This window comes from Piliocolobus tephrosceles, chromosome 13, assembly GCF_002776525.5.
Source record: "Piliocolobus tephrosceles isolate RC106 chromosome 13, ASM277652v3, whole genome shotgun sequence".
NCBI classification, from domain to species: Eukaryota; Metazoa; Chordata; class Mammalia; order Primates; family Cercopithecidae; genus Piliocolobus; species Piliocolobus tephrosceles.
Genome location: NC_045446.1, coordinates 99,816,252 through 99,842,930, shown reverse-complemented (window position 1 = coordinate 99,842,930; position 26,679 = coordinate 99,816,252). Strand labels below are relative to the sequence as shown.

Below are 26,679 nucleotides of genomic sequence, written 5' to 3'. Positions count from 1 at the left end.
CTCAATTGGTTGAGAAACAAGGCAGGAAAAAGACCCCTCAAACTCCAACAATAATCAAGAATAAAAAGAGTTTTGTTATAAAGAAATACTAAGAAAAATAAAGGGTAATAAAAACTACATGAATTAACTCTAATCAGAACACTTGTCTAACACATATGAAGGGATTAATTTCAAAAAAGAAGAAAAAAATTCAGTCACAAGAAAGATAATGCTCCTCAAAGTCAAAATTCTTGAGGTTTATGAAAATCTTTCTGTACTATGTCATCAAGAGTGGACAACCTTCAGTTCTGTTTAGGAACCAGAAACAAATAAAAAATAAATCCACAACAACAGCATTGCTTTCCACTGGTCTAAAGACAAAGAAACTCTTCTACATTCATTTTAAATGAAAATATAACCCACATCCCAGGAATTCATCCAAATATTTCCCAGTGATTAGTTTCCCATTTAGTGTTTTTTAAAAAATTCATTAAGCAACTAGCTCTTAAAAAAGATTATCTTCAATTCCTACAAAACCTGTAAATACTCACGGAATGAGGAATTTTAGAAAAGTACAAGGAATGCAAATAACATCCAAAGTGCTGATGTAACAGGTTCTAAGGCAGCTAGTGTATGGGAAGAGAAAACTCGTGAGTCAAAAAGACATTCAGCAGTCCCCCTTTATCTACATTTCACTTTCCTCAGTTTCAGTTACCCACAGTCAACTATGGTCCAAAAATATTAAATGCAAAATTCCAGAAATAAACAATAAATTAACACATTTTTAATTGTATGCCGTTCTGAGTAGTATGAGAAAATCTACTGCCCACTTGCTCTGTGGCACCCAGGATGTGAATTATCCCTTTGTCCAGTGTATCCACACCGTGGACCCTACCTGCCTGTTAGCTGGCTTGAATAGAAATGAAAAACCAGAGTACAGATACGCCTTGACTTACAATGGGGTTATGTCCTGACAAACCCATCTTCAGTTGAAAATGCATTTAAACATACTGAATATCGTAGCTTATCCTGGCCTACCTTAAATGTGCTCAGAACACTAACATTTGCTTACACTTGGGCAACATCATTTAACACAAAGCCCAGTTTCTAATAAAGGTTGATTATCTCATGTAATTTATTGTACTGAAAGTGAAAAACACTTGAATGGTATCTGTGTACTGGAAGTACAGTTTCTAGCAAGTGCATATGGCTTTCGCACCATCATGAAGCTGAAAATCTTAAGGTGAACAACCATAAATTGGGGACCATTTGTGTACATATATATGTATGCCACAGTTCCAGGCATCCACTGTGGGTCGTAGAACATATCCTTCGAGGATAAGGGAGGACTATGTATGTTTTTTTTTTTTTTTTTTTTTAAAGCAGAAGGCACATGATTATCATTCATGTTAACAAAATACACTCACGTTATATTAAGTATAACTGATTGTCAGAAAAAGATGACCAAAAATGTGTAATTTTATACAAAATACAATATATATAGAAGACATCTTGAAATTATAAAATATGTGGTAGTAGTTATATGACAATGTATGGTAATAATATTCAAAACGATCACCATCAAAGCCCGGTCAGACCTCATCTCATCTCTCCTTTGGATGCCACTCTCTCTGCCATCCTGAGCCACCACCTGGTATGTGCTGCTCATCTGCACACATCATATCTTTAGGCTGCTTGTACCAAAAGAGGGTATGTGCATGTTTTGTTCTTAAGTGTTAAATAATTTACTTAGGAAACTAATTAAAAACTGCTCGACCAAAGCATTGTTAAAAAGTGAAATGGACAGATAGACTACAAAGAATAATTGCATCAGAATTAAAAGAGTTATGCATTTAGGCCTGTTTTTACTAAGAGTCTAAAAGAGTGTGTAAACAACATATTCCATGCTTGTACAGGAACTCAGGAAAAAAAATAAAATATGGTATACGGCAAATAATCCAAAAGGAGCTGCAAACCCACTATGACCCAAGACAACTACTTTGTTAATTGTAAGTTTGCTCTTAGCATAAACTCTTATTAAGCATCAATGTAGAAAATACTTCTTTCTACATCAGTGTTCTTATAAGACGGGAAAATGAAAAGCTTGAGTTATAATTTCCAATGGCCTCACACTACTGATTTTAAATAACTGCATACTACTGATTTTAGACAAGTGTACTGGTGTGCAAGAGGCTAGAAAAAAAAGGACAGTTCAATGTTAGAAAACAGTGAGATTAGCACAAAAGTTTACAACAAAACTTTCTTTAGAGTTCTATTCATATCAAAAGGTGATGTAATATTTTAGGCATTAAATTAAGAATTCTGAGCCTTTAGGACAAGATTCCTTCTAAATACAAATCATCATATACTATAAAAAGTTAAATCTAGAATATGAATCATCCTGAACAGCTGCCAATGCATTTCGATTGTTAGCACTAACAGGGTCGGGATTCTTGTGTTTTGCTTTCTGAAGTATCCCCACCACCTAGAAGACTGCCCAGCACACAGCAAGTGAATACAAACGTGCTAAATAAATAACAGTCTTTCAATACCTGGACCAAAATCTCTTTTCTGGATTCATTTGTTTACTTCCCTCACATAACCTATCCTCCAGCCAAACACAGGTACGTAAAGCAGCAGTTCTCTCAATTTTAGATACACATTAATATCATCTCAGGAGATTTAAAATACATTGATGCCAAAGCCCCACCCTAGAGATGTTACTTTTATTGGTCTGGATGAAGCCTGGCCAGAGGCATTTTAAAAGCTTCCCAAGTGATTCGAATGTGTAGCCAAGGTTACAGAAATTGATTTAAGAGTTTCTTTCTTCCCAAATACTTTCTCCACAGTTTCACCTGTTAAAATCCTATCCATTACAATTGAAGATTAGCTAAATACCCGACTCAGCCACACCTTAAAAACTGTTAAATTCATCTTTAAATTATTTGAGTTTTGCACAGGGTCTGGCATACGGCTAGGAATTGATCAATGTTTAAGTGCTGCATAATCCTGGGAGCATGGCACACAGTAAAACTCAATACACAGTGATTGAAAAAATGATATACAGCTGATCCTCATCATTTGCAGAGTCCTCATATTTGCAAATTTGCCTACTTGCTAAAACTTCTTTGTAACCCCTAAATTAACACTTGTGATTTTTAGGTCATTCCACAGACATGTACAGGGAGAATGGTGAAAAATCTGAGTTCCCCGAGGCATATGTTCCAGCAGAGGCTGAATGAGAAGCTCTGCCTTAGTATTTCATGTCTTTGTAAACAAGTGAAGTGTCCTTTTCTTTGATGTCTACTTAGTGCTATGTTTTTCCCATTTTTGTGTTTTGTTGGTGAATTTGCTGTTTAAAATAGCCCCGAGTGTAGCCAAAATGCTGTCCAGTGTTTCTAAGTGCAAGAAGGCTGTGATGTGCCTTACAGAGAAAATATGACTGTTAGACGGGCTTTGTTTAGGTGTAGAGGGCCGCTGGCCATCAGTTCAATGTTAATGAATCAACAATATGTATTAAATAAGGCATCTTTAAACAGAAACATACATAAAACAAGGGTGTATATTGATGGGCTGATAAAAATGTTGTGACCAGAGACCATTTCCCTTAGCAAATGGGCACCTCCTAGGTGCCAAGCCCTGAGGCTACAGTAAGAACAAAGCTCCCCAAGGTTGCACTGCAGTGTGTATTGAGGCAGGGGAGAGAATTTAAATAATAAATACGTATCAGGTGATGGTAAGTAAGTTTAAATCAGGGAAGGCGTCTTAGATAAGGTGATATTTATGCAGATACCTAAACAAAGTGAAAGGAGATGTGTAACAGGGCTATGATGTGAATGCTGGTGTCCCTGCAAAATTCATATATTGGAAACTAACATCCAATGTGATAGTTTTAGAGGTGGGGCCTTTGGGAAGTGATTAAATCACAAGGTTCCACAGTTGTGAATGGGATTAGTGCCCTCATAAAAGAGGCCTGAGCAAGCTCCTTTGCCCCCTATCACTCTGAGAGGATACAGTGACAAGACCCCACTGAAGAGGAAGAGGACTTCACCAGACATCCAAGCTGCCAGCACCTTGATCTTGGACTTCCCAGCTTCCAGAACTGTGAGCAATACATTTCTATTATTTATAAATTACCCAGTGTAAGGTATTTGGTTATAGCAGCAGAAACGGATGAAGACAAACAGGAACAAAGCTGTGAGATGAGAGTGTGCATGGTGTGCTCATGGAACAGCAAGGTGGCCAGTCTGAGGTGGCTAGGAGCCTCCAAGGGAAGAGTCGGAAGAAGCAGGAAAGGCAAGGTTAAGGGAAGCCAGGTCATGTAGTGCATTAAAAGACAATGCTTCACAAGCTTTAAACAGCATTTGAATCATATAAGGGTCTTGAAGATTCTGATTGAGGATGTCTGGAGTGGAGTCTGAGATTCCACATTCTAACAATTTCATAGGCGATGCTGTTGCTGTTGGTCCCTGGATCCCCCTACTTTAAGTAGCAAGGTTGCAGATCACATGAAGGAACTGGCTTTTATATTGAGATGGGAAACCGCTGGAGGGTTTTGAGAGGAGTGATGATCCTATTTTATATTAATATCTTATCAACTTGTGCTTACTTCCACACTTCCAATTGTGTTCCACTGATCTTTTGCTATTTCTGTGCCTGCAGCACATTGTTAATAACTGTAGATTTGTAATATATTGTGTACCGTGTGTGCAAGTCTTCTCATTTTCATATTCTTATCCTGGTTATTTTCACATGTGCATGCTTCCAGATACTCTTTAGAATTGTTTTGACAAGTTTTAACCAAAAAGCTGTTGAGAGTTTGATGGAGATCGTGCTGCAGAAGTAGGTGCTTAAAAAGCATTGCTGACTTATTAAATTGTTCAATTAATAACAATTTTTTTTTTTTTTTTGAGACGGAGTCTTGCTCTGCTGCCCAGGCTGGAGTACAGTGGCCGGATCTCGGCTCACTGCAAGCTCCGCCTCCCGGGTTCACGCCATTCTCCTGTCTCAGCCTCCTGAGTAGCTGGGACTACAGGTGCCCGCCTCGTCGCCCGGCTAGTTTTTTGTATTTTCTATTAGAGACGGGGTTTCACCGTATTAGCCAGGATGGTCTCGATCTCCTGACCTCGTGATCCGCCCGTCTCGGCCTCCCAAAGTGCTGGGATTACAGGCTTGAGCCACCGCGCCCGGCCAATTAATAACAATTTATCAAAAATTTTAAAATCTTTCAATAGAGTTCCCTGTATTTTTTTTATGGGAAACTTACATATTATTTCTTCACAAACTTTTTTTGAGACAGGGTCTCACTTTGTCACCCACACTGGAGTACAGTGTAGCCATCTTGGCTCACTGCAAACTCTACCTCCAGGTTCAATCAATTCTCCCGCCTTAGCCTCCTGAGCAGCTGGGACTACAGGCATGTGCTACCACACCTGGCTAATTTTTGTATTTTTAGTGGAGACGGGGCTTTACCAGGTCAGCCAGGCTAGTCTCCAACTCCTAACCTCAGGTGATCCACCGGCCTCGGCCCCCCAAAGTGCTGGGATAACAAGCGTATGCCATAGCGCCTGGCTTGTATTTCTTAATAAATTTTCTTAAAATATTTTGCTTTTTGTTCTTGCTGTTGCGAATGGAGGTTTTTCTTCCCCCATTATATTTTCTAACTGGTTATTGTTGGTGTCTAAAGAAACACCTATTCTTGTATATGAAACTTCAGTGAAAAAGTTTTACATGTCTCAGTGAATTCTTCATGGTAGTGTTTCACTGAGGCTCTTGGGTTTTTCGGGTATATATAATAAAATAAAATAATCAGATTTCCTTATCAATTTTTATATCTCTTGATCCATGCTTCTGTTCCACTGCATTACAACATTAAAGAACAAGGGTTATTTTGTGTTGTTTCTGATATTAACGGGAATGACTCTAGTGTTTTAATACAACATATATATGTGTATATATGTGTGTTTATATGTGTCTGTGTATATATGTATCATGTGGGACAAATGAACCTCCCCATGCCTTAGTTACCTCAATTGTTGAAAAAAGGATAAAATATGGTTGTTTTGAAATGTAATGAGCTAATAAATATAAAACTCTCAGAACAGTGCCAGGCATATAGTAAGCACTCATATGTTAGCTATATGTAATTATAACTTTATATACATCTATACATATACATACCACACTATGTACAGCCTTTGAAAAATCATTTACAGAAATACATTTTTCTCCTACATAAAAGATTTAGAGAAAAAAATTTAGAAATGTGGATTACATTAAAATGATCTATTAGACAGTTTTTTTTAACTTACTAATATTGTGAATTATATTAATAGATTACCCAATATAGAAGTATGATTACTTTGAGGAGACTTACATACGCTAATATTTCACTAAGAATTTTTACATCAATGATCATAAGAATGGCTTGTCACTTTCTTTAACCTATTTGCTTTGCCACCATTGGGCACCAGTATTTTGTTGATTTAAAAGTGGTATGGTATTCCATTCAGAACTTGTTCTCAATGGCAAACCAAATGGCCAGTGCCAAAGGAAGCTAGGCTAGACTGGACCACTTGTTCCTATAAAGGGACAACTATTTCCAGAGATCTGGCTTACTGGTATTCTGAAACTTGTCTCTGAATACTTACTGTAAACTCCAGGGTACAATTTATTCTAGTATAAAGTACAAAGAAAAGAGGATCAACTACAGGGTGATTTTATAATTTATGGATATAAGAACCAATCTCATGCCATGTCTTCTCCCTGAAACTAACCAAGCAACCTGTTAAGTTACTTAACCTCTCTGTGTTCCATTTTCCTCAAATATAAAATGGAGACGATAATACCACTAACAGCATAGGGTTGTTATGAGGACTAAATGAGTTAATTTACATAATAACTTACAACAGTGATTGTCACATAGTAAATGGTGAGGTGTGTCTTTAAAAAAGTTTAGTGTAAAAATGAAATTGCAGTACAGAAAAATAGAAAACCTGATTGTCATTATTTATTCCATATTCTCATTACTATAATTCTAAAATGTCTCTCCTTAGTAATACAGAAGAATATTATGCAGGCAAAGGTTTTAACTGTCTCATTAGCTCTTACCATATTTATAGAACCAAGAAATCAGATGCATTAGAGTTAAAATGCCCTAGAATTAAAATGCCCAACTCTATTCCTTTGTGCATGATATCCCAACATCTGAATTTTGGAAAATAAAAGAAAATAATTTAGAACGATGTTTCTCAAAGGGAAAGGGAAATAACATTTAGTTTGGAAAAGCCAAACATATCTATCCTTTTTATTAAACAAAAAATTGAAGATTAAAGTGCTGGGATTAACACTTTGGCTAGTGCAAATAATTAGAAAATAATGTTAGAAATTGGTAAGGAACCTAAGTGTAAGAACGCTTGGAAATGAGTGATTTAGAAAAAATGCATTGCTTTAATGGTGGGCAGGAGTGAAGGCAAGAGGGAGAAAACTGACATTTAATTAGAAGAAAATACAGCAGGCACCTGAAAGGAAACAAAGATTTTTCTTCCAGAAAATGAGAAAACAAGCCAGGCGTGGTGGCTCACACCTGTAAGCTCAGCACTTTAGGAGGCTGAGGCAGGTGGATCACCTGAGGTCAGGAGTTCAAGATCAGCTTGGCCAACATGGTGAAACCCTGTCTCTACCGAAAATTAGCTGAGCATTGTGGCAGATGCTGTAATCCCAGCTACTTGTCAGGCTGAGGCAGGAGAATCGCTTGAACCCAGGAGGCGAAGGTTGCAGTGAGCCAAGACCAGGCTACTGTACCCCAGTCTCGGAGATAGAGGGAGTGAGACTCCATCTCAAAAAAGAAAGAAAAAAAAAAGGAAACAAAAGAAAATGAGAAACACAGTTAGGTGCAGTGGCTCATGCCTATAATTCTAATACTTTGGGATACAGGGGTGGAAGGATCACTTCGGGCCAGGAGTTCAAGACCAGCCTGGGCAACATAGCAAGACCCCATCCTATGAAAAAACAAAATAGGCCAGGTGTGGAGGCTATGCCTGTAATCCCAACACTTTGGGAGGCCAAGACATGTGGATAACTTGAGGTCAGGAGTTCGAGATCAGCCTGGTCAACGTGTCAAAACCCCATCTCTACTAAAAATACAAAAATTACCCAAGTGTGGTGATGTGCACCTGTAAACCCAGCTACTCAGAAGGCTGAGGCAGGAGAACTGCTTGAACCTGGGAGGCAGAGGTTGCAGTGAGCCAAGATCATGCCACTGCACTCCAGCCTGGGTGACAGAATGAGACTCTGTCTCAATAATAAATAAATAAATACATAAATGAAAAAATAAAATAAAAATAAACTAGCTCGGCATGGTAGTACATGCCTGTAGTCTCACTACTGAAGAGGCTGAGGCAGGAGGATCGGTTGAGCCCAGGAGTGCGAGGCTGTAGTGAGCCATCATCATGCCACTGTACTCCAGCCTGGATGACAGTGTGAGACCCTGTCTCTAAAAAATAAATAAATACATAAATAAATAAATAAATAAATAAATAAAAATACATAAATACATTTTCTTTATTTTATAAAAAATAAAGAAAATGAGAACTGAAACCTTCATTTCAGTTTAACAATATAGATGGTGGATACTGAAAAATTATTATAAAATAAATGGCTACAGACAAATTTAGAGCTGCAGTACCCTCCTACCTCTCCTATAATTTCATTAACATTTAAATTTCTAGCCACAGAATTCCCCTAAAGTCATATCAGTTAGCTTTCTCCAAAGATCTATAAATTATTGAAAAGTTAAGGCCATAATATTTTTCCCCTAAAATAACTGTTAACTTAAAATCACTTGTGTAAAAAACATGATCCTTGTGAATGAGGAGTTTATTTTACTGATAGTGGTATAACTTAGATGTATAACTGAAATATAGAATACCTTAGTTCTTGGGGCATTTTAGAGACATGAGTTAGTTGATCAAATTTTACTTCAAAATTCTATACAAATAACACACTTTTTTTTTTTTTTTTTTTTGAGGCGGTGTCTCGCTCTGTCGCCCGGACTGGAGTGCAGTGGCCGGATCTCAGCTCACTGCAAGCTCCGCCTTCCGGGTTTACGCCATTCTCCTGCCTCAGCCTCCCGAGTAGCTGGGACTACAGGCGCCCGCCACCTCGCCCAGCTAGTTTTTGTATTTTTAGTAGAGATGGGGTTTCACCATGTTAGCCAGGATGGTCTCGATCTCCTGACCTCGTGATCCGCCCGTCTCGGCCTCCCAAAGTGCTGGGATTACAGGCTTGAGCCACCGCGCCCGGCATAACACACTTTTAAAGTAATGCTTTCATGAGAAGCAGAAAACTAGCATCATGGGCCACGATTATCCAGTCAAACTAAATGAAAGGTTAAGCCAGTATCCAATGAATTAATTTACTCACGGAAGAAACATTTACCTGAATGCCTACTATGAGAAACAGATGACGCTTAGTTAAAGACTGAGGTTACAAACATGAATACAAGTTGCTGCTCTTAAGAACTATAAAATTTATTAAGGAAACCAGATAAATGAATATCTGTAAAATACAGGGGATGCCTGCATATAGGGATATGTCATAGAGTACAAGAGACAAAGACTCTGCTTCAGATTTGGGAAGCCTCTGAGAGGTGACATATAAACTGAGTACACAATGACAGTGACAAACTATTCCTATATTCCCTATGGTCTGTGTGTCTGTGTTAGGTAGAAGGAGGGGAGTAGGGTGAGGCAAAGAAAAAAAGGATTGTTGCCCAGAGAACAACAGGATCAAAGGTCCAGAGGCGTGAGAGATGATACAACATGCAGCAGATTGTGTGATGAATACTCCCGGAGAAGCGGCTAGTCAGTCGGGATGTGGCTGGTACGTGGAAAGTCTATCATGCTATACGGAGTTTCACCTTTGGCAGTGAGGAACTATGGAAGATTTCTGAAAAAGGGAATAGTGTTCTTCTCCCACATTTTAGAAAGGTAATGGGAACCACTGAAGGTTTCTGAGCACATATTTCTATTTTAGAATGACAACTCCAGCTGTATTAGTTTTGGGGAGGCAAGAAACTCAAAGATGACAAGGTAGGAAGGTCTTATAATAGTCTAAGTAAAAGTTGACTAAGTTACCTAAAGTTATGCAGAAAAAAAAGAGAAACAAACATGAGACATTTTCTAAGATAGAGCCAATGGGCTGAGTCAGGATTTGATACTAAAGACAAAAGAGGAAGGAGTTATAAAATAACTGATGGCACCAAATGATACAAACACATCACAGAATGACAAAGAAGAGGATGTGGGTCAAGGTTACTAATGGTCCCTGAGACAGCTATTTCTGTAAAAGGAAGAGAGATGGGATAAACAGGCATATTTTTGTAACATAGACCCCTTTCTCAGTCTAATGAAGTCTACAGACTTCTTTTCAAAGTAAGGCTTTTCAATGCATAAAACAAAAACATAGGATTGAATTGCAAAAGAAGCCAATTATATTATAGTCCTCAAAATATTAAAAACTGTGATACAGTAAAATATGTGCCTTTTACTAACACATTAAAATAACAAGATGTAGCAGCAAATCTATTAACATGATTTTGACATAGTTAAAAGTGTAAATATTTCAAGATATTTGTTTCAACTGTAATATGTAGGGAAACATCAGTTCTATGGGTGAATACTGCTATTTTAACATTGGGTTTGTTGCTTACATTCATAATTAAGCGAAATGCTAAATTTCAATTAGAGGTTGTAGAAAAAAAAAGATGAAAATTTTTTCCCATCCCCAACACCACACAATTTCCAAATTCTATCGACCCTTTGGAGAAGCATGGAACACAGGTTAAAAACTCCTGGCTAAGAAATAAGTATGGGCTAGAGAGAGATGACAGCATATGTTTGGCAGGAAAAGAATAAGATACAGAAGGATTATTTTGGGGATGGCGGGGAGGGATAGGAATAGTTTCAAAAGAAGACTTTTTTTCCTTTCTTTCTTTCTTTTTCTTTTTTTTGGGTAAGAACTTTAAACCAGGAGATTGGAATCAGTGGGGCAGGAAAGATGATGGGTACATGCATGCACATCTGTGTATGAATGAATTAATGAATCGATTACAACAACAGAAAGACTAACTTACAGAAAAAAGAAGGAATAGCAGTGAAATGGGGAAAAACAACAGACTTGGTTCAGTCAGGCAACCATTGGCTTTCCATCCTGTAATTCTCTGCCAAAATCAACCACTCTCAACTCTGCAGTCCTTCTTGCCCTCTATAACACCCAGTGGGCCAGGACTGACCGGGAGTGGAGAGTGAAAGGCAAGGAAAAGGGTCTCTGGCAGGCAACTGCCAGTTACCAGAAAAAAGCAGGAGGTTAACTTCTGTGGCTCTTCTACCTCCTTTTCTAGTCCTTCTGTAATCCTTCTCAGTGCTTAATGTTGCCATTTGGCAGTCTAAATACTTTATTCCTAGTTGCTCCTTCCATTACCTCTTCCACCAAAAATCAAAATTCCAAAAGGGATCGGGTGTGGTGGCTCATACCTACAATCCCAGCACTTTGGGAGGCGAAGGCAGGAGGATTGCTTGAGCTCAGGAGTTTCAGACCAGCCTGGGCAACATGGCAAAACCCCATCTCTAAAAAAATTAGCCAGGTGTGATGGTGTACATCTGTAATCCCAGTTATTTGAGAGGCTGAGGCGGGAGGATTGCTTGAGTCCGGGAAGTCAAGGTTGCAGTGAGCCAAGATAGTGCCATTGCACTCCATCCTGGGCAACAAAGCCAGACCCTGTTTCAAAAATATATGTATACATTTCAAAAGGAAGATCAGTGAAGGTATGAAGATGCTTACATGACTAAAGTAATTAAACATCTATATGTGAAGGATTTTTGAGGAGGGGATGTAAATGTAATGGATATTATAAGAACAGCAGTCCTAGTATGTTCCTGGCCTGTGGACCTTCTTCCTTATCCCTGCACCTTTCCTCCTCCATGTTTGTGTATGTTCACATGCACGAGTGTTCACGTGTGTATGTGTGCATGTGTGCATGAGTGTGCACATGCACTGAAAGATGGGCATGTGGGGAGGATAAAAGCAGCTTACCCTATTTCTCACTTGCGGAAAAAACTTTTACTCCATTAGATTTGGTAATCAAAAAGCTACTGGGGTCCAGGTACAGTGGCTGACGCCAGTAATCACAGCACTTTGGGATGCTGAGGCAAGAGGATGGCTCGAGCCCAGGAATTTGAGACCAGCCTGGGCAACACAGGAAGACTTTGTCTCCACAAAAACGAAAAAAAAAAAAAAAAAAATCAGGCAGGCCTGGTGGTGTGTGCCTATACTCCCAGCTACTTGGGAAGCTGAGGTGGGAGAATCCTTGAGCCAGGGAGGTTCAGGCTGCGGTGAGCCGTGATCGTGCCACTGCTCTCCAGCTAGGGTGACCAACACTTTGAGAAAAAAAAAAGCTACTGGGGAAGCAAAGATCGAGCAATTAGACAAATGAGTCAAGTCTTCAGAACTGGTGTTTCTAAAATAAGTTACTGACTTTTATTTTACCTTCTAATTCTGATTTATTTTTGAGATAACACAAAAAGTTGAGTAAGAGTCTATCACACATTGAAGATTATGAGAACTCTATACACTGTATATCGGTTTATAAATTATTTCAGGATTTTGATCATATGTAAATCCATGTTGAACTGTCCTGCTCACATTAGGTGTATACCATCAAATCAGTATCCAATCTAGTAAAATGCACATTCATTTGCTATCAAAGTAGGAAACAGTTACAATCTACCTGTTATTTTGAGGAATGCTTAGGCCCAAGACTCAGCACCTGGTAGCACACTTGACAAAGTAACATCCTGGCTTCTGGCTGTCACTCAGAAGTTCCAAAGTGCCTTCTCCACCTGCCACATCTTCACTCCGGTGCTATCACAGCACGGGGCGATCTCGAAGCTAAGCTGCAGCTGCCAACCTGGTATGTGCTTCCCAGACATCCAGGCCAGCAGTACAATTTCCCACCTCAACCAAATCCACAAAATTAATTTTGTGAAGTTTTTTCTCATAAGCTGATTCCCGATTTTTCTTCAAAAATCATACTTTAAATTATATTACCTACACTCTGAAGCTAGTCTTTCTTTTAGTACAGAATATCTTTCTAATTTGTAGAATCCAAATTTGCCTTCAAACATTAGCTGCTTTCTGTTCCCTACTCACGTTCTATTCCAAAGAGGGGTTTGAAAGACCTTAGGACGGGTCAGAGGCTCTCTCATTAATGTAACCAGAAGAACTGACAGAACACTAAAGAGTAGGAAACCTAATAGGAAATAAAAGGGCAGTGATTTGATGTATTAGTTGTCTGTTCCTTGTCTTACAGGAATCACTAAAATTGCCACCCTTCTCCACTCTCAAGAATGTGGAATAATCTCTGTAATTCCACTATTCCTATGGCAGTTTATTCATTCCATCCATAAGCAGGACAGGAAAGAGGAATTAATTATTATTTCCAAAGCTTTAAAATCTTGAGTGTGAGGGTATTCAGAAGTGCTCCTGGAAATACTATTAAACTGGTAAAAAAGAGTACAGTGGGGGCCATGGAAAAGCCACAGGTGCTGGCTTAACTTCCAATGCCCAAGAAATCCTATAAAACCCATAGAAAGGAGCATACCAGGGCCAATCAGTGTGGAAAACTATTAATATCACAGGGAAACTCCATTTAAGGAACTCAAATACTTTAAAACAAACTAGGAAAAACATGTTTATTTTAAAAATTACACCATCTCTGTCCTTACACAAAAAGGACAAAAAGCTCTGACAACCAAAATTTTGTTTCTCTTATCCACAGGCCTTAAATAATGATGATGGTATTAAACTCCAGGGTTTAGGTGTTTAAACAACAACAACAACAACAAAAGCAACCCCTGTATCTCAGGTATTCATGTAATAATTTACTGTGGGCTGCTTGACTTCAAAGTTGAGATTCAGGCAGACATTTGTGCTAGAATAACTTTTTCAAGGCACTGAGGAAAAACTCAAACCTGGAAAATAGAAATAAGCTGTCGTCATGATGCATAAAAATGAGAAGTTAGAGGCAGATGGAAAGTCAAAAACAAACAAACCAACCATCTAAAAATCCTAGTATCTGTAAATTAAAATACTCTTCCAAATAACTGTAGTTAAAGAGAAATAAAAATTACAGACTATTTAGAAATGAATGACAATAAAATTATAGCCTATAGGATATGGCCAAACTGATAGTCAAAGAAAAATTTATGTTGTAAACACATCTAATAGAAAACAAGAAACAAACTAAATAAAATATTTAAATTGGAAGGGTTAAAATAAGCAAACCACATAAACGTGAACAAAGGCATAAAATTAAAAGCAGAAATAAATAAATTAGGAAGCCAAAATAAAAACTCATTAACAAAATGGAAAGCTGGTAACAAATGATGAAGGAATGAATGAGTGAATAACCTCCAAAAAGTATGACCAGGAGGTCAGGGAACTCCACAAATATATAACATTACAAATGTAATATTCAGTGAGACGAAAGGGATGCTTAAAGTGTGCCATTTCTGCATAAATCTTTACGCCAATAAATTAAGAACATATAATCAAAGCTGACTTGGGAAGAGGTTATAAGTATGAATAACCATGGACGGAATGAAAGCTTTATTAAGGATTTATATACTCTATTCCATTCCTAACAAAGAATCCTTTACCCATAGATTCTGTGGACATGCTATAACAAAACTCGAAGCATCTAACAATCCCTGTGTTTCTTAGATGATCCTACGACACTAAAGATTGAAGGCATCCCAACTGGTCTATGAGGCTAGCCTACCTGTTGACAAAGCCCAACCAAGATGGCACTCAAACTAACCAAATATATGAACAGATTAATCTTATATGCCAAAGCTCTAAATGTAAGAAAGAAATTATACAGTATATTCAAATTATAATAATATATATTAACCAGGTAGGTTTTATTCTATGATAACAGATTTCCTAATATTGAACAACTTTGTTAATTCAACTTGTTGCATGTATTGGTTAACAGCTCTTAAACTGGGTTGAGTGTGGAAGATGAAGGAAGTATCAAGAACTTCTAGATTTCTTATTTGAGCGGCTGAGAAGAAGGTAGTAACATTTAGACTTAGAAAGGAACAGATTTAGAGGGATAAAAATTCTGTTTTGGATAATTTTAGTTTCAGATACCAATAACTATCCAAGTGGAGCTGTCCACAAGACAGCAGTGTACAAGACAGAAGTCAGGATCGGAGATATAAATATGGTAGTCTTCAGCACATGGATGGTATTTTAAAATACAGTATTGGATGGACTATTTTGGAAGAGTGGAGAAAGAGTCCAGGAGCAAAATTTTAGTAACCTAAGAATAGGAAGACATTACCTAGATTTGTGAATACCTTATTTTCATGTAGTATATATGCCACTAAACTTAATCATTTTTTGCATGCTAAATTAGGACTTTCGTACAAAAACTATTTAACAAAAACCTCATGATATCACAATGTGGTTTGTCTGCCAGCCTCTGAAAAGCTCCATTTCAAAAGCATGTCATTTTCGGTGTTTGCAAATTATTTGAATCTTTTTTGAGAGAGCAGGAGCTTTCAAACAGTGCTCTTGCAAAGATATCTAAGGAGCCAGGTAAGGAGGGCATAAAGATCATGATCTTAAGACTGCATTAAGGCCAGGCATGGTGGCTCACGCTAGTAATCACAACACTTTAGGAGGCCAAGGCAGGAGGATTGCTTGAGCCCAGGAGTTCAAGACCAGCTTTGGTAACATACTGAGACCTCATCTCTACCAAAAACAAAACATAAAAAAAGCCAGGTGTGTTGGCACGCATCTGTGGGCCCAGCTACTTGGGAGGCTGAGGTGGGAGGATAGCTTCAGCCCGGGAAGTCGAGGCTGCAGTGAGCCATGATCGTGTCACTGTGCTCTAGCCAGGGTGACAGAGAGACTCTGTCTCTGAAAGGCTGGGTGCGGTGGCTCACACCTGATTCAGCATTTTAGGAGGCCAAGGCAGGTGGATTGCTTGAGCTCAGGAGTTTAAGACCAGCCTGGGCAACAGTACAAAACCTGGTCTCTACAAAAAAATGGAAAATTGGCCAGGTGCGTTGGCTCACACTGTTATCCCAGCACTTTGAGAGGCCAAGGTGGGTGGATCACCTGAGGTCAGGAGTTCGAGACCAGCCTGGCCAACACAGTGAAACCCTGTCTCTACTAAAAATATAAAAATTAGGCAAGTGTGATGGCAGGCGCCTGTAATCCCAGCTACTGGGGAGGCTGAGGCAGGAGATCTGCTTGAACCTGGCAGGCGGAGGTTGCAGTGAGCCAAGATCGCACTATTGTACTCCAGCCTGGGCAACAAGAGCGAAACTTTGTCTCAGAAAAAAAAAGCAAAAACTAGCTGGGTATAGTGGCGTGCGCCTGTTGTCCCAGTTACTTGGGAGGCAGAGATCTGAGAACTGAGATCATGCCACTGTACTCCAGCCTGAGTGACAGAGTGAGATTCTGCCTCAGAAAAAAAAAAAAAGACTTCATTTGAACAAATGGTTTTGTATACACTATTTCATTTACCTTTACTCATATTTTATAGATATGGCATAAAAAAACGAACAACAGTGATAAGAATAGATCTCAAAATTTATACCACTGAGACAAGGATAGAATCATTAAATGGACTGAAATCAGTAAAATTTCAGCCTTCCTGGATTTAAACTGATTGACAATATGTTCAATTAAAAAAGACACCACGTCTTAAATGCTGAAAATACATTGTTGAAGATGTTTCATAAAATATACTTAGGGGTTTAATAATTTAAGGGAATCCCTCTATGGCATGTAAGTCTATTTTTAAGTTTATCACATTTGACCATTATAGGTATTTTCAGAACATGCATATATAAGCAGGAGCTACCTGTGTTAGAAAACAAGAAGTCCCATTAAAATTGGGGAAAAAAAGGCTGAATACCTACTACTAACCAACACTGTTCTCTGATTTCAGCCAGTGCAAAAAAAACAAGAAGAAAAAAGGTATAAATTGAAATACTGAAAAAACCCTGATAGTATTGGGTCATTATTATAGATCCTGAAAATCACGAGACTCAACTGAAAAGTGTTGGAACTAGGTCCTGCAATTGATCTAATAGTACATTAAAGGGTTCATTCAATAAGGTAGCCAGATGATTACATAAAAACAAACAAATTTCTTTTATATTGGCCACTACCAAGTATAAAATATAGCATATAATGAGGAGACATCACATTCATAATAAATGAGAGCTAACATTTCTCAATAATTTAAGTGCTTCGATATATACCATCAAATAATCTCTACAACCATTACCATGACTTTACCACGATATGTATTATTATCATCATTTTACAAAGAAAGAAACTGAAGCTTAGGGACATTTTATAAGAAACTTACCCAAGATCACATACATAACCCCCAAGTGTCACAGCAGGAACCCAATGTCAGTCTCTCTGACTGTATAAAATGAGCTTCTTAGCACTATTATGCCCATTCTTATCTATCAAATGAACATAAATAGGCTGTGCGGGGAAACAGTGATGGGTGCAGAGAAATGGACACATACGTTGCTGACAGAAATATAAATTGGTGTAACTTTTCTAGATGGCAGTTTGCATGACCACATCTAGGAATTTGTTAAAAATATATTCAATAATGTTAAACAGATCTACATATACATTTATCACACTGTTATTACAATAAAAAACTGGTGACATTCTAAACAAATATTTAACAATATAAACATAATTAAGTTGCAGTACTTAAATATGTTGAATGCCATTCAGCTAATAAAAATAATCTCTTAAAAGGATGTTTAATAACACAGGAAGACTCTTATGATACACTGAATGAAAAGCAAAAACCAAACAAAACTATATATGTATATACTTCTTTAAAAAATGTGTTTATGAAGATTAATAGTTTTTTTAAAAGATGAAAACAAGAATTATAAATTTTAAGTCATCTCTAGGTGAGAATTATAGATGATTTTCATTATCATTTTATGTTTTCTATATCTCACATATGTAATAAAATGCTAAAACTCAAAATTTAACCTTAAAAGCGGAAATAGTCAAAATAATAGAAATGTAGTTTAGAAAACGCTTCCCCCATCTGAAACTATTTTTTCATACGCATGATTTAACATACTTTATGCCCTTTTTTTGTTACTTAAGGCACTTTTCTATCTTAGCAAAAATAGAAATAATGTATTTTAACCTAAAACAGACATTTTTTGCACATTTCGTATCTGTTCTAAGCATTTAAAATTACAGCAAAATTTCTTAAAGACTCTAATACATAAGATCGTCAATTCAATGAGGCCATCAAAGAAAATGAGGCCAAAGATTTTTTTTAAAGTGTAAGTCAACAATGAGGAGACAGCCTCAACTATATGGGAAAACTGTTCCCTGTGAGAACATAATAAAAATAAATTATAAAATAAAAGCCAAGATTTGAAACAGATTAAATCACAGAATAAGGATAAAATTAAGCCCACATAATTTTGAATAGGAAATGAGTACAGATGACTAAGAACAAAGAATAAAAACTAATTTTAGCTTCACCCTATAAGACATAAAGTAATAGATTTGAAATCTCTTTGAAAAACCCAAAATATAAACTGACATATTAAAAGCAATAAAAGTGAACTTGATTTTATATCTGGCTATTTCAATGACTCAGAACACAACTAAGAGCCAATGAATAAGGAGAAAAGCAAAACAAAATCTCTGTCCAATCAAATCAACGGACACTGCTAAATCATTTCAGAATATTGAGTGCCTTCTATGTGTCAAGCACTTTTACACTCACTATCTTGAATCACTGAAAACAACTCTGAAAAGTAGATTACGTTTGATGGATAACAAATGGAAGATAAATTGAGATTCTCACTGAAGGTCACAACCAGTAAATGGCAGAGCTGGGATTCAAATCCAGGTCTGCCTGATTTCAGAGGCCCCACCTGTTCTCTCCACACTGTATAGGCTTTCAGGTCTTCAACCCAGATTATATGAATATTCTATAGCTTTTAATTACTGCCTGAACATTTTATATTTAATATATAATGTTAGCATGTTGTCATTCAGGTTCACAATCCACAGCGTAAGTCTCTCCTGCAAATCAGAGGGAGGGAATGACGATGTCAGCAAGGAACAGCTAACATCAAGGAAACAAGACCCCAAATCACTAACATGAATCCATATAAATTAGTTCCGGCCGGGTGCAGTGGCTCACTCCTTAATCCCAGCACTTTGGGAGGCCGAAATGATCCCAAAGTTGATTACTTGAGGTCAGGAGTTTAAGACCAGCCTGGTCAACAAGGCAAAACCCCGTCTCTACTAAAAATACAAAAATTAGTTGGGTATGGTGGTGCATGCCTGTAGTCCCAGCTACCAGAGAGGTTGATGCACGAGAATTGCACGAACCTGGGAGGTGGAGGTTGGAGTGAGCCAAGATCGCACCACTGCACTCCGGCCGGGGTAATAGAGCGAGACTCCAGCTCAAAAAAAAAAAAAAAAAAGAATTGGTTCCTGCTGCCCCCTACCATCTAAAGCAAACAACAAGCGTAACAAGTATTGCTGTTTCACTTAGGATAAATTAGAAATCTCAATAACTTGGGCCAAGCTACTCAACAACTCCAGGTATCCGTTCCATTACCTGGAAGATAAGCAAAACAGTACATACCCAATAGAGTTGTAAAACTAAATTAAATAATTTAAGCAAAGTTCTTAATATTGGGCCTGCAATAAAGTTAGTACCAATAAATGTTAGCTACTATTATTATCTTTCATAATAAGTGAAATCATAGGCTACACATTATTTGAAAGATGAAAAATATACATGCGTATAAATTCTTTCATTTAAAATAGTTAAAATGTTTTGCTCTTGAAAACTTTAAAGACTACCCTTTTGGAAGATTCACTTTTATAGTATTTTACTAAGAGAAGTAAATAAGGTTAATTATATTCTTCAAAGGCAAATGTGTATTGCCCCTGAAGAAATTACACGACACATTCCAGGCTAAATTTTAAATGTTTGGGTATCAATTGTATCCGCTCGGCATGTATTATTGTTACCATCTCTTACTCATCCATAGGCATACCATGGAAATGTTGTGGTTTTGGTTCCAGACCACTGCAATAAAGTGAATGTCACAGTAAAGTGAATATCACAATAGGGCAAGTGATATTCACAACAGGGCAAATTTTCTGGTTTCCCAGTGACCATAAAAGTTATGTTTGCACTACTCTATAGTCTCTTAAATGTGTAATAGCATTATGTCTAAAACATTTACATGCCTTCATTAAAAATAGTTTATTGCCACAAAATTTCAGTGATGATCTGAGCCTTCAGTGAGTCATATTCCTTTTGCTGGTGAAAGCTCTTGCCTCAATGTTGATGGCTGCTGACTTATCAGGGTGGTGGTTGCTGAAGGCTGGGGTGGCTTGGGCAATTTCTCAAAACAAGATGCTAATGAAGTTTGCTGCATTGATTTCCTCTTCCTTCCATGAAAGATTTCTCTGTAGCATGCAACGCTGTTTGATAGCATTTTACCCACAGAACTTCTTTCAAGGTTGGAGTCAATCCTCTCAAACCTTGCCACTGCTTTGTCGACTAAGTTGAATTTTTGAAATCCTCTTTGTTGTCATTTCCACAATGGTTCATGGCATCTTCACCAGCAGATTCCAAAATTAAGAAACCGCTGTCTTTGCTCATCCAGAAGACACAACTCCTCATTTGTTCGAGTTTTATCATGAGATTGCAGCAATTCAGTCACATCTTTAGGCTCTACTTCTAATTCTAGTTCTCTTGCTATCTGTTCCACATTTGCAGTGATTTCCTCCACTGAAGTCTTGAAGCCCTCAGAGTCATCCATGAGGGTTAGAGTCAACTTCTTCCAAACTCCTATTATTGCTGCTATTTTGACCTCTTCCCATGAATCACAAATACTCCTGATGGCATCTAGAATGGTAAATCCTTTCCAGAAGGCTTTCAGTGTATTTTGCCCAGATCCATCAGAGGAATCACTATCTGGCAGCTGTAACCCTAACAAAATATATTTCTTAAATAGTAAGACTTGCAAGTCAAAATTATTCCTTGATCCATGGACTGCCAGAATGGGTATTTTGTTAGTAGGCATGAAAACAACATTAATCTCCTTGTAAATCTCCATCAGAGTTCTTGGTGGTACCCTGTCAATGAATGGTAATATTACATATTTTGAAAGGAATCTTTTTTTCTGAGCAGCAAGTCTCAACAGTGGGCTTAAAATGTTCAGTAAAGCATGCTGTAAACTGATGTAAACTGATCCAAGCTTTATTGTTCCACTTATAAAGCACAGGCATAGTAGATTTAATTAATTTAATAGCATTGGGCCAGGCAAGGTGGTTCACGCCTTTAATCCCAGCACTTTGGGATGCCGAGGTGGGTGGATCATGAGGTCAGGAGTTCAAGACCAGCCTGGCCAATATGGTGAAACCCTGTCTCTACTAAAAAAAAAAAAATACAAAAATTAGCTGGACATGGTGGCGCGGGCCTGTAATCCCAGCTGCTTGGGAGGCTGAGGCAGGAGAATCACTTGAACCCGGGAGGCAGAGGTTGCAGTGAGCCAAGATCACACTACTGCATTCCAGCCTGGGTGACAGAGCAAGCCTCTGTCTCCAAAAGAAAAACAAAAACAAAAACAAAAAAAACGCATTAATTCCCCAGGGCCTTAGGATTTTCAAAATGGTAGATGAACACTGAACTCAAAGTCACCAGATGCATTTGTCCCTTAAAGAGTCAGCCTGTCCTTTACCCTGTCCTTGCAGCCAGGCATTGTCCTCTCCTCTCTAGCTATAAAAGCCTTAGATGGCATTTTCTTCCAATATAACGCTGTTTAGTCTATAGAAAAATCTGTTTAGTGTAGTCACCTTCATCAATTATCTTGGCTAGATCTGGATAACATGCTGCTTCACCTAACACTCTTGCTTTTTTCCTTAAACTTCATGAACTAGCCTCTGCTAGCTTCAAACTTTTTTTCTGCAGCTTCCTCGCCTCTCTTATCCTTCATGGAACTAGGAAGAGTTAATGCCTTTCTCTGGAACAGGCTTTGGCTTAAGGGAATGTTGTGGCTGGCTTGATTGTCTGTCCAGACCATCACCAGCAATACAGTGAGAAAGTATAGCTGATATGTTCTCCATATCAGCAATAAGGTTGTTCCCTTTCTTTTCATTTGTGTGTCCACTGGAGTAGCACTTTTAATCTTCTCACACTTTTCCTTTGCATTCACAACTTGGCTGTTTGTTGCAAGAGGCCTACCTCTTGGCCTATCTTGGCTTTCACATGCCTTTCTCCCCAAGCTAAATCATTTCCAGCTTTTGAATTAAAGTGAGAGAACCTGAATCTTCCTTTCACTTGAATACGTAGAGGCCATTATAGAGTTATCCACTGGCCTAATTTCAATATTGTTGTGTCTCAGAGAATAGGGGGGCTGAGAAGAGGAAGAAAAACAGGGCAACAGCTGGTCGATGGAGCACTCAGAACACACACAACATTGCTCGATTAAGTTTACTATCTTCTATCAGCACCCCCCAAAATTACAATAGTAACATCACGGATTACAGATCATAGATCACCATAACAGATAAAATAATCATGAAAAAGTTTGAAATATTGTGAGAACTACCACGACGTGACCCAGCAACACAAAGGGAGCAAATGCTGCTGGAAAAATGGTACAGACAGATTTGCTTGACCTACGGTTGCCACAAACTTTCATTTGTTTAAAAACAAACAAAAAAAAAGCAATATCTGTGAAGTACAATAAAACGAGGTATGCCTGTACTTCCTTTTGTTTATCATACCCACTACCAGCAGATTCATTTAAAGTACTATATTGCTTTTTGCTGGGCCTGGTGGCTCATGCCTGTAATCCCAGTACTTTGGGAAGTGGAGGTGGGTGATCACTTGAGCCCAGGAGTTCGAGACCGGCCTGGGCAACATAGAGAGAACCTGTATCAGAAAAAAAAAAGTAACATATAGCTTTTAATAATAAAAACACATTCATGAAGTATGTACTATGTGCCAAACTCTGTAGAAGAATCAGGATAAAATAATGGGGCTCACAGTGTCCTTGCCCTCAGGGAGCCTAAAGACTACTAACAAGGTAAAAATCCTAGGTACGGTATGGTGTACTATCATTATCATTTTGTACTATCGGTTAATTCTTATGACTAATCTATACACTAGGTAGTATTTTCTCTATTGACAGATGAATAGAAGAGACAGAAAGCAGAAAAGAAATGAAGAGTTAACTATCATCTAATATGCAGGTGTTATGGAAAAAAAGTATTTTGAAAACACAGGGAAGTGAGCAATTACCAATTACTTTTGCCTAGGACTGGGGGATTAGAAAATGCTTGTGACTTTTTTTTTTTTTTTCCGAGATGGAGTCTTGCTCTGTCACCCAGGCTGGAGTGCAGAGGCGCAATCTCGGCTCACTGCAACCTTCGCCTCCCGGGTTCAAGCAGTTCTCCTGTCGCAGCCTCCTAAGTAGTTGGGATTACAGGCACATGCCAGCAAACCCAGTTGATTTTTGTAATTGTGATATGTTTTTACTTAAAAATTCATGTACAAATTCTGTAAAGTATAACTACAGGAATAAAAAATAATTGGGTGAATATTTACAAAATATTAACCTGAAGTTATTTCTGAGAAGGAGATTTCAGGTGGCTTTTTCTCTGTACTTTGCTTTTCTTAAGCAGCTTGTACTACCTTAATAATTTAAAATAAAGTAGAAAAGTCAGCATTAAAATGAGATATTAATGCTCATCATCAAACTGTCAAGCACTTTCAAAGTTAATACTTCGTGGCTCAAACATGGGATGAAATCAGTACTCTGACTCTATGTTAATGGCTGCACATATCAATATAACTTTTCTGAAAAGCTTTTTGGCACAAAAAAACCTTAAAGTTTATTCTGTTTTATCATTACTTCTAGGAATCCATCCTAAGGACACAGATGCAGAAACAGAAATTTCACTGGGCTAGTCAAATAAAGCATTACGATATTAAAATATTGGGAACAAAAATACATGTCTAACTGAAATAGTAGAATGATTAAATAAAACAACACAATGTTAGAAATATTTTTAAGTGTCATGAGAAAATCCTTAGTGTACGTTAAATGAGAGAGTAAAGGTAGGATATCAAGTTCTATAAGTAATATAATTCCAATTTTACTGGAAAAAGATGTATCTTTTTAGAACCAAACTCCTAAGAAAGATGATTTCATTATTTTGCTTAAATCTCACAATAGTAGACAAATCTATTGACATGTATTAGGTTACACAGACCTTAACACAGTCATGTGTCACTTGACAAAGTTATGTTCTGAGAAGGAACCTAAGATGCCTTTCTTCCTTAGGTAATTTCTTCTTTGTGCAAACATCACAGAGTGTACTTACACAAACCTCTAGATGGCTATACAGCCGACTACACTCTTGCCTATATGGTATAGCCTATGGCCTTAGGCGACCATCTTGTACAGCAAGTTACTGTACTAAACACTGTAGGCCACTCTAACACAATAAGTCTTTGTGTATCTAAGCATAGAAAAGGTACAGTAAAAATGCAGTCTATAAGATAAAAATGGTACGCCTATATAGGGCACTTACCATGAATGAAGCTTACAGGACTAGAAGTTGCTGTGGATGAGTCAGTGAGTGAGTGGTGACTGAATGTGAAGGCCTAGGATATTACTGTACATTACTGTAGATTCCATAAACACTGTACACTTAGGCTATACTAAGTTTATCAAAAATATTTTTCTTCAATAAATTACTCTTACTGTAACTGTTTTACTTTATAAATTTTTTCATTTCTTTAACTTTTGGACTCTTTTGTACTAACACTTAGCTTAAGACAGAAACACATTGTACAGCTATACAAAAATATCTTCTTTCTTTATATCTTTATTTTATAAGCTTTTTTCTATCTAGAAAATTTTTTACTTTTTAAACTTCATTTAAAATGAAGACACGAACACATACAATAGTGTTGGTCTACACAGGGTCAGGATCACCAAGATCACTGCCTTTCACCTCTACATTTTGTCCCGCTGGAAGGTCTTCAGGGGCGGTAACAGGCATGGCACTGTCACCTCCTATGATAATGCGACCTTCTGAAATACCTCCTGATAGACCTGCCTGAAGCTGTTTTACAGTTAACTTTTTTTTTTCGTATAAATAGGAGTACACGCTAAAATAACAATAAAAAGTATAGTATAGTAAATAAATAAACCAGTAACATAATCGTTCATTATCTTTCTACCATCAGTAGCACAGTAGGTTTGTTTACACCAGCATCACCACAAACATATGAGTAATGCCTAGTGCTATGACATCAGGAGATGGCTATGACATCACTAAGTGACAGGAACTTTTCAGCTCTATTATAATCTTACACACCACTGTCATATATGCAGTCTGTTTTTAACTAAGACATGATTATGCAGTGCATGACTGTATTTGTTTTAACAGGGACTTAGCCTGGCTAAATTAATTGGAACCCTCATTCTGCTAATATTAATTGTGGGAACTCGAGTAAGTTATTTAACTACATTGTGGTTCGGTATTCTCATCTGAAAAAAGAGGTACTGAAATACCTCTTCATTAAGCAGGTAGTAAGCATTAAATGCATTAATATCATGTAGAGCACTTAGAAGAATACTTGGCACAATAAATGTTTCATAGCATTCTCAAACTTAAACCACAATTGAGTAAACCGAGTGACATCTAAGCTGAGGCCTGAATAAGGTGTGACCCAGGCAAAAGGTGAGGGAAGATAGTGTAAAATGTTCCAGGTAAGCAGGAAGACCGTGGGATTTTCTACTTATTCCATGTCCACCCTTAGAGATGTGATACTTACATTAAAGGCAGAATGCTTTGAACGTTCAGATATCTGTTTATGAGCTCTGCTTTAGGCTACATCACTGGGCAGAAGAATTATTGTCAGTGTTGTAATGTAAAACCATGTATATTATACTTTAGGGGAAATTAGTTTCCATTTTCCCTTAAGAAAGTAAAACAATCCTGTGATGATGCTAAGAATAATTAAACAGTGAGAAATTTGATGAGTTTTAAACGAGTTATCTCTGGATTATAGGACTACAGGTGTTTTAAAATTCTTTTTACTTCTCTATATTTTCTAAATTTTCCCACAATAAGCACATTACGTTTCTATAGTCTGAGAAAAGAGTTATAAAAATCAATCAAAAATTACTCATTAAAAATGTTTGTTACTTTTGAAAAGTGCTCCTTTTTGCGAACTACACTGCTGTTACATCATTTGCCACGCTGGACTGAAACTGTCTTTTGATTTTTCTCTTTAGTGAACCCAAGCAACCTGGCAAAAAGACATGGTCCTTGCCTTCAACTTACCTGGCCAGACAGGACTTCTGTATTGTCCTATTACTGTTATACTTTATAGAGGAAAGGCTTCTCGTCTTACCTACTCACTATGCATCACTTAATTTTCAAATGGTGTATGTCAACAAAACAACACACGTGATGACACACTTTTTAGAGAACAAACTAAAAACAGAATCCTACTGAGGCAGAACTGCGCAGTGGTTAAGATCATGGGTTCTAAAGTCAGACTGC

General features: G+C 37.6%; 1 protein-coding gene across 1 annotated transcript in view; it reads right to left on the bottom strand.

Annotated features, from left to right (window-relative positions):
• Positions 1-26,679, bottom strand: part of ZC3H12C (zinc finger CCCH-type containing 12C) — a 79,324-nt gene that overhangs the window by 48,992 nt on the left and 3,653 nt on the right. The window lies entirely within an intron of this gene.